The following is a 7302-nucleotide window of genomic DNA, read 5'->3' as shown; positions in this document are numbered from 1 at the left end:
TGTTTTATGCAATACTCTTTTAAACAACTCAAGCAGTGGAGTCCCATAGCCCTTAACTTGGCCATTTTAGGTACAGCACAGATGGTCTCTATGAATCGCATAGATGGGAATATATGGAATGAGACATCACCAATTATAAGCAATTTTCAACTAAAGCTTTCTTTAAGCCAATCAACCTTTTGTTGGGCTTTTGGTTCAGAGAATTGCTAACTAACCCCATGAGATTCAATTACACTCCTGTGCTCTTCCAGCTTTTCTGTCTCTTCTTTGGCCAAATATGTCAACAGAAAGTTAGCTTCTGTTCCAATGTAGAAGCTGGTGTATAATGATTTCTATGTTTTCCTTGATAACTTATGTTGGAATATCCTCCACAACTCTGAACTTATTGAACTCTTCCAGTGTATGAAGGTCATTTCTTTTCTTCTTCTTTTTTTTTTCTTTTTACCTCAGGTCTGGAAGAGACTTTGTAGGCAGGAATGGTGCTTCTCCCACTTGGTTGCTCAAGGGAAAAATAAATTTCATGAAATAGTCCAACCACAAGTGTCACCTAAGAAATGTTTAGATTCCTAGCTAATCAGTTCCCCAAAGAGCTGACAGAAAAAAATTTTTTTAAAGAAAGATTTTATTTATTTTAGAGAGAGAGTGGTTGTGAGCAGGGAGAGGGGCAGAAGCAGAGGCAGAGAGAGAATCTCAAGCAGACTCCATGCTGAGCATGGATCCCAATGAGGGGCTGGATCTCATGAACCTGAGATCACGACCTGAGCCAAAATCAAGAGTTGGATGCTCAACCAACTGAGTCACCCAGGTGTCCCTAGAAAAACTTGATTCCAGAAGAGAAAATCCTGAGTACATAACTTTACCTCAAAGTTGAGGGAAATTTGAGAACTGGGTGAAAGTTAGCACTTGGCTTTTGAAAGATAGTTTGTTTTTCTCCTGTCTTGCCTGTGCTTACCAAGTCACACTATTATAGAAAGCTTTATGTAGCTCTCTTTATATCCAGAAAAGTCATCATCAGGAGGTAACAGTCTCTGTTGAGAAGATGTCTCCAAATGTCAAGTCATTGGAAACACTTTTGCCGACTCAAACATTGCCTTTCTTTTGGTACAGGTGACAGAATTTGTGCTGTACACTGGTATTTTCATTCTCATTCATATTGATGTTTAAATTGAGCCTTCTTAGGGCGCCTGGGTGGCTCAGTTGGTTAAGCGACTGCCTTCGGCTCAGGTCATGATTCTGGAGTCCCGGGATCAAGTCCTGCATCGGGCTCCCTGCTCGGCAGGGAGTCTGCTTCTCCCTCTGACCCTCCTCCCTCTCATGCTCTCTGTCTCTCATTCTCTCTGTCTCAAATAAATAAATAAAATCTTAAAAAAAAAAATAAATAAATTGAGCCTTCTTAAACAGTCTTGTACTACAGATTGTTCTCTTTGAACAGACTACTGAAACCTTGAATGGGTAGAAATAGCTTGTTTGATATCCGCATATTATTCTGTTTTTCTTTTCAACATTGTTTTTGGATGTTTGGGCCCCTTGAGATTCTTTGTGAATTTTAGGATGGGTTTTTCAATTTCTGCAAAAAATGTCATTGGGATTTTCATAGGGACAATATTGAACCAGTAGAAAGCTTTGGATGTATTGTCATCTTAACAATATTAAATCTTTCAGTCCATGTACATGGGATGTTTACATTTATTTGTCTTTATTTTCTTGCATTTTATTCTTTGTGGAGACAAGATGAAGAGGTAGTTCACAACCAACACTGTAACAGCTAGTACATGGCTACCGTACAAATACATTTCAATACAATGCAAATACCTCGTAGGCCAGCTCCAGGAGGCACTGTAGAGGGGGTAGTGGTTTTCCTAACGATTGCATTTCCAAATGTTCCTCTCCAGTTTATTGGCCTATGGAATAGTGCATAGGTGCTCTTTCCTGAATCCAGCTGAGCTGCCTAGACTCTTGGTTCAGCCTTGCCAACATCAGACATGGATATGCTACCCCAAAGTAAAATCAGGTGCAAAAATGTGTTTTCTGAACAGGTACTATGGAATTGGGATAATGTTGCTTCTGCAGTTGTCTGTAAATTGAGAATTAGCTCAAGTGAAAATACACCTTTTGCTTAATGGAAAGGATAAGGCGTTACCCATTGCAATCTACCTGCCAGTGACAAGCAGGGTCAATACTTTTAGGAACAGTAGGATACCTGGGCAAGAGTAATTTGTAGCTAACTTCACACTCATGAGTTTCTTGAAGGTATTCTTATGCTGTATTAGCCTGGGCCCATACAAGGGCAATAACCTTTTTTTTTTTTATGTCCATTTTAGGCACACACTCATTTATTTGTTTTCAGAGTGTTTGATGTGTCAGAGATGCCATAGGTTTTGTATGTACACCAACAGCATTGTTCAATGTCAATGTATACTAGAGATTTGGTGAGTATCCACATAGGAAATTAGTTTTTCAATTCTATCAGAAATATCAGAAGATTGAATGTATAGCAATTTGACCAGTTCAATCCTGGTCACATTTCTCCAATCATTAGAATGCCAGATAAGTCAGCTAGACTATTAGGCACAGACAAGTAATAGAGGTCTATAAGGATCAGGCCTGTTGTTAACTATAGAGTCCAGGTAAATTCCATGAGTACTGTCTTAGTTCTCCCCTTTTGATTAGGCTCCTACAGTCTCCTCTAAGATAATATGCCAAGAGGTTGGGTTTAGTATATCTGCCATTCTTAGCTGTTTAGAAGTGAGGTCATGATGGAACCATCCATAAATTATGTAGCAACTCTGAGATCAGAGAAGAGTACCTCCTAAGAGGTAAGGTTCCAGGATCATGAAATGATGAGAGGTGAGAGATGAACCTCGTTTGTCATTACAACGGCACTCTTATTTCCCATCTAACTTTATGTTTTTTTCAGGTTTGGCACAACTCTATTCCAGTTAGGTATTTTGGGTTGCAGAAGGACTTGGTGAAATTTGTGATGCATTCTGTTTCAACTAAAGTCAAATAAATACCTAGCAGTAGACATTCAAACAGAGTATACACTATGGCAGAGTTAGGGAAGCTATACTTTATACCCTATCAAAGACCTGCTAAAAATCATGCCACCACACCACTGAAGAATGACACATGGACAGTCATATCTTGATCTGGTTGCTAAGAGTCCAAAGGATTGGAGACAATAATAAAGCACTTATTGTAAGAAGAATTATAAAGATGTCCCTCCAAAATTTCCTGTCCCCTAATTATTCAATCAAACATTAATCTAGGTATTCCTGCAAAGGGACTTTGCAGATGTAATTAAGGTTGCTAATCAGTGTATATTAAAATAGAGAAATTATCCTGGGCACATTTTGTAATTCTAAGATAATCAGTAAAAGAAAAATTTAAAAACTATATAGTTGTCATGCCAATAAAGAAAGAAAATGGATTAAGAAAGAATGATCAGGCGCAGGCCAAAGGGAAACGAAGCCGGAGCTGTGGGTGCCTTTTCTGCCCGCGGTGTCTCAGATTCAGTCTTAAGGAACTGAGAACTTAATCTTCCAAAATGTCAAAAAGACCATCTTATGCCCCACCTCCCACCCCAGCTCCTGCAACACAAATGCCCAGCACACCACGGTTTGTGGGATACAATCCATACAGTCATCTTGCCTACAACAACTACAGGCTGGGAGGGAACCCAGGCACCAACAGCTGGGTCTCGGCATCCTCTGGTACTACGATTTCAAAACCCCCAAAGCCACCAGATAAACCACTGATGCCCTCCATGAGGTACAGCAGAAAGGTCCGGGGCCAAGTAAAACCTTCCAACCCTGACCTAAAGTTGTGGGAGATTGGCAAGATTATTGGTGGCATGTGGCAAGATCTCACTGATGAAGAAAAACAAGAATATTTAAATGAATACGAAGCAGAAAAGATAGAATACAATGACTCTATGAAGGCCTATCATAATTCCCCTGCACACCTTGCTTACATAAATGCAAAAAGTCGTGCAGAAGCTGCTTTAGGGGAAGAAAGTCGACAGAGACAGTCTCGCATGGAGAAAGGAGAACCGTACATGAGCATTCAGCCTGCTGAAGATCCAGACGATTATGATGATGGCTTCTCCATGAAGCATACAGCCACTGCCCGTTTCCAGAAAAACCACCGCTTCATCAGTGAAATCCTTAGTGGGAGTGTGGTGCCAGACGTCTGGTCATTTGTCACAACAGCTAGAATGCAGGTCCTCAAACGACAGGTCCAGTCCTTATGGTTCATCAGGGAAAACTAGAAGCCCGAACTTCTTCAAACAGACGAGCGACACCAGGAAAAGAAGAGGAAACTCCTGGAAAGCACAGATTCATTTAACAATGAACTTAAAAGTTGTGCGGTTTGAAAGTAGAAGCGGATATGGAAAAAATTGCTGCTGAAATTGCACAGGAAGAGGAACAGACTCGAAAAAGGCAGGAGGAAGGAGAGAAAGAAGCAGCAGAGCAAGCTGAACGCAGTTCCTGAGGACGAGCAAGCTGCTAGGAAGACCAAGGAGAAGGACGACGACGAGAGCATCCCGATGGAGACAGAGGAGACACACCTTGAAGAAGCGACCGAAAGCCAACAGAAGGGTGAAGAAGGCACGTCTACTCCTGAGGACAAGAAGAGCGGGTAGAAGGGGGTGGACAGTATGGCTGAGGAAGGGACCAGTGACAGTAACACCGGCTCAGAGAGCAACAGGGCCACAGTGGAGGAGCCGCCCACAGACCCCACACCGGAAGACGAGAAGAAAGAATAAATGTTGCCTTGTTTTATGTGTTCTAAATACCTTTGCAAATGAAAAAAAAAAAAAAAGTTTTTTGAGTTTAAAAAAAAAAAGAAAGCATGATCAATCCAAAGGATGGCAAGAAAGGAGAAAAACTGGCATAAAAGGGACAAGGCAAGCAGAAAGTCAACAGGAAGATGATATATTACAACCCAACTATACCAATAATTTCAAGTTGATTAAATGGCCCCCTTAAAATACAGAGATTATTAATATAATTGGAAATAAATATAAACTGAATTATGTACTTAGTCTTTGAAATTAGTTGGAATATTTTAAGACCTAGGACATGATCATTTTGTTAATGTTTCATGAGTGGTTGGGAAGAATGTGTGTTCTCTATAGTTGATTTAGAATTGTATGAATGTTTAATAGGTCAGACTTATTTGAGTCATTCAATTATCTTATATTTTTATTAAATTTTGTCTGAATTTTGACCTGTCAATAATTATAAAAGGTGTGTTCACAATTTCCAACTCTGATGATGCTTTTGCCAATTTTCCCCTATATTTCTACAATTTTTGTTGATATATTTTTAGTATTCTTAGTTATATAAGTACATGTTTAGAATCAAATTGAGAAAATTCTTATTTTGACATCTCCCCTTTTCATGCCTTCCATAATATTAATGATGTTAAATATTGTTAAATTAAAATTTAGTTCTAGGTTATTACAAATACACATTATCATTGTTTCATTTGGTCAAATTTTCTTACATTTAAAAAAACTTTTCCAAGATATTTGATTACTATTACTTCCAATGTCGTTTAACAGCATCTCCTATTTCCCTTATCATTTGGTTGCTTCTGTGAAATACCTTTCCAATTGGATCCTTATGTCAAACCTTCTTTGAACTTCTATACTTAAGAAAAACTTTTATGGACAGCCACATGCATAAGAATGAAACTGGACCTCTTTCTTACACATACACAAAAACAAACTCAAATGGATGAAAGACCTAAATGGAGATAAATATCCAACAAAATCCTACAGGAGACCACAGGCAGCAACCTCTTTGACCTCGGCCGCAGCAACCTCTTTGACCTCGGCCACAGCAACTTCTTGCTAGACACATCTTCAAAGGCAAGGGAAACACAAAAATGAACTATTGGGACTTCATCAAGATAAAAAGCTTCTTGCACAGCCAAGGAAACAGTCGGCAAAATTAAAAGGCAACCTACGGAATGGGAGAAGATATTTGCAAATGTCTTATCAGAAAAGCTAGTATCTAAAATCTATAAAGAACTCATCAAACTCAACACCCAAAAAACAAAAAATCCTTTTAGGAAATGGGCAGAAGACATGAACAGACATTTCTCCAAAGAAGACATACAAATGGCACATGAAAAAATGCTCCACATCACTAGTCATCAGGGAAATACAAATCCAAACCACAATGAGATACCACCTCAAACCTGTCAGAATGGCTGAAATTAACAACTCAGGAAACAACAGCTGTTGGCGAGGATGCAGAGAAAGGGAAACCCTCCTACACTGCTGGTGGGAATGTAAACTGGTGCACTCTGGAAGACAGTATGGAGGTTCCTCAAAAAGTGAAAAATAGAGCTACCCTATGACCCAGCAATTGCACTACTTGGTATTTATCCAAAAGATACAAACATAGTGATTTGAAGGGGCACCTACACCCTAATGTTTCTAGCAGCAAAGTCTGCAACAGCCAAAACATGGAAAGAGCCCCGATGTCCATTGACAGATGAATGGATAAAAAAGATGTGAAATATATATATATATATACACACACATATATATTCCACTATATATATAGTGGAATATTACTCAGCCATCAAAAAGAATGAAATCTTGCCATTTGCAACAATGTGGGTGGAACTAGAGACTATTAGGCAAAGCAAAATAAGTTAGTCAGGGGGACAAATACCATATGATTTTACTCAGATATGGAATTTAAGAAACAAAACATGAACATAAGGGAAGGGAAGGGAAGGGAAGGGAAGGGAAGGGAAAACAAGATGAAAACAGAGAGGGAGAAAAACCATAAGAGACTCTTAAGTATAGGAAACAAACTCAGGGTTGCTGGAGGGGAGGTGGGTGAGGGGATGGGGTCACTGGGTGATGGACATTTAGGAGGGCACTTGATGGAATGAGCACTGGGTGTTATATACAACTGATGAATCACTAAATTCTACCTCTAAAACTAATAATACACTATATGTTAATTAAATTGAATTTAAATAAAAAATTAAAAAAATTAATCATGTCCTGATATTTGAATAATATTTCAAAGTTCTTTTCAGTCAACACTTTAATAACCCACTGATTTCATGCATCCAGTATGGCTCTTGCTGTCAATCTGGCTCTTGTTCCTTGATAGGTGATCTCTTGTAGACTTCAGAATTTTCTATTCGCTGTCATTTTCAATTTCAGATTTGCTTTTCCTTTAATGCCCCGTTTTTAACATATGGTCCTTTCTAAGGTCATTTTCTTGTTTTTTAAGTCAAGAGAAACTTTCCTACTATCCCTTTAAATAT

General features: G+C 38.9%; 1 pseudogene; it reads left to right on the top strand.

Annotated features, from left to right (window-relative positions):
• Positions 1 to 1330: 1330 nt before the first annotated feature.
• Positions 1331 to 6818, top strand: LOC129045961 (SWI/SNF-related matrix-associated actin-dependent regulator of chromatin subfamily E member 1-like; annotated as a pseudogene).
• Positions 6819 to 7302: the final 484 nt, after the last annotated feature.

The sequence above is a fragment of the Mirounga angustirostris genome, unplaced genomic scaffold (genome assembly GCF_029215605.1).
Source record: "Mirounga angustirostris isolate CCGP_5_RB_7025 unplaced genomic scaffold, mMirAng1.0.hap1 SCAF_2, whole genome shotgun sequence".
In the NCBI taxonomy this organism is placed as follows: domain Eukaryota; kingdom Metazoa; phylum Chordata; class Mammalia; order Carnivora; family Phocidae; genus Mirounga; species Mirounga angustirostris.
Note: the sequence above shows the minus strand (reverse complement) of the source record. Positions and strands in the feature narration are given on the sequence as shown.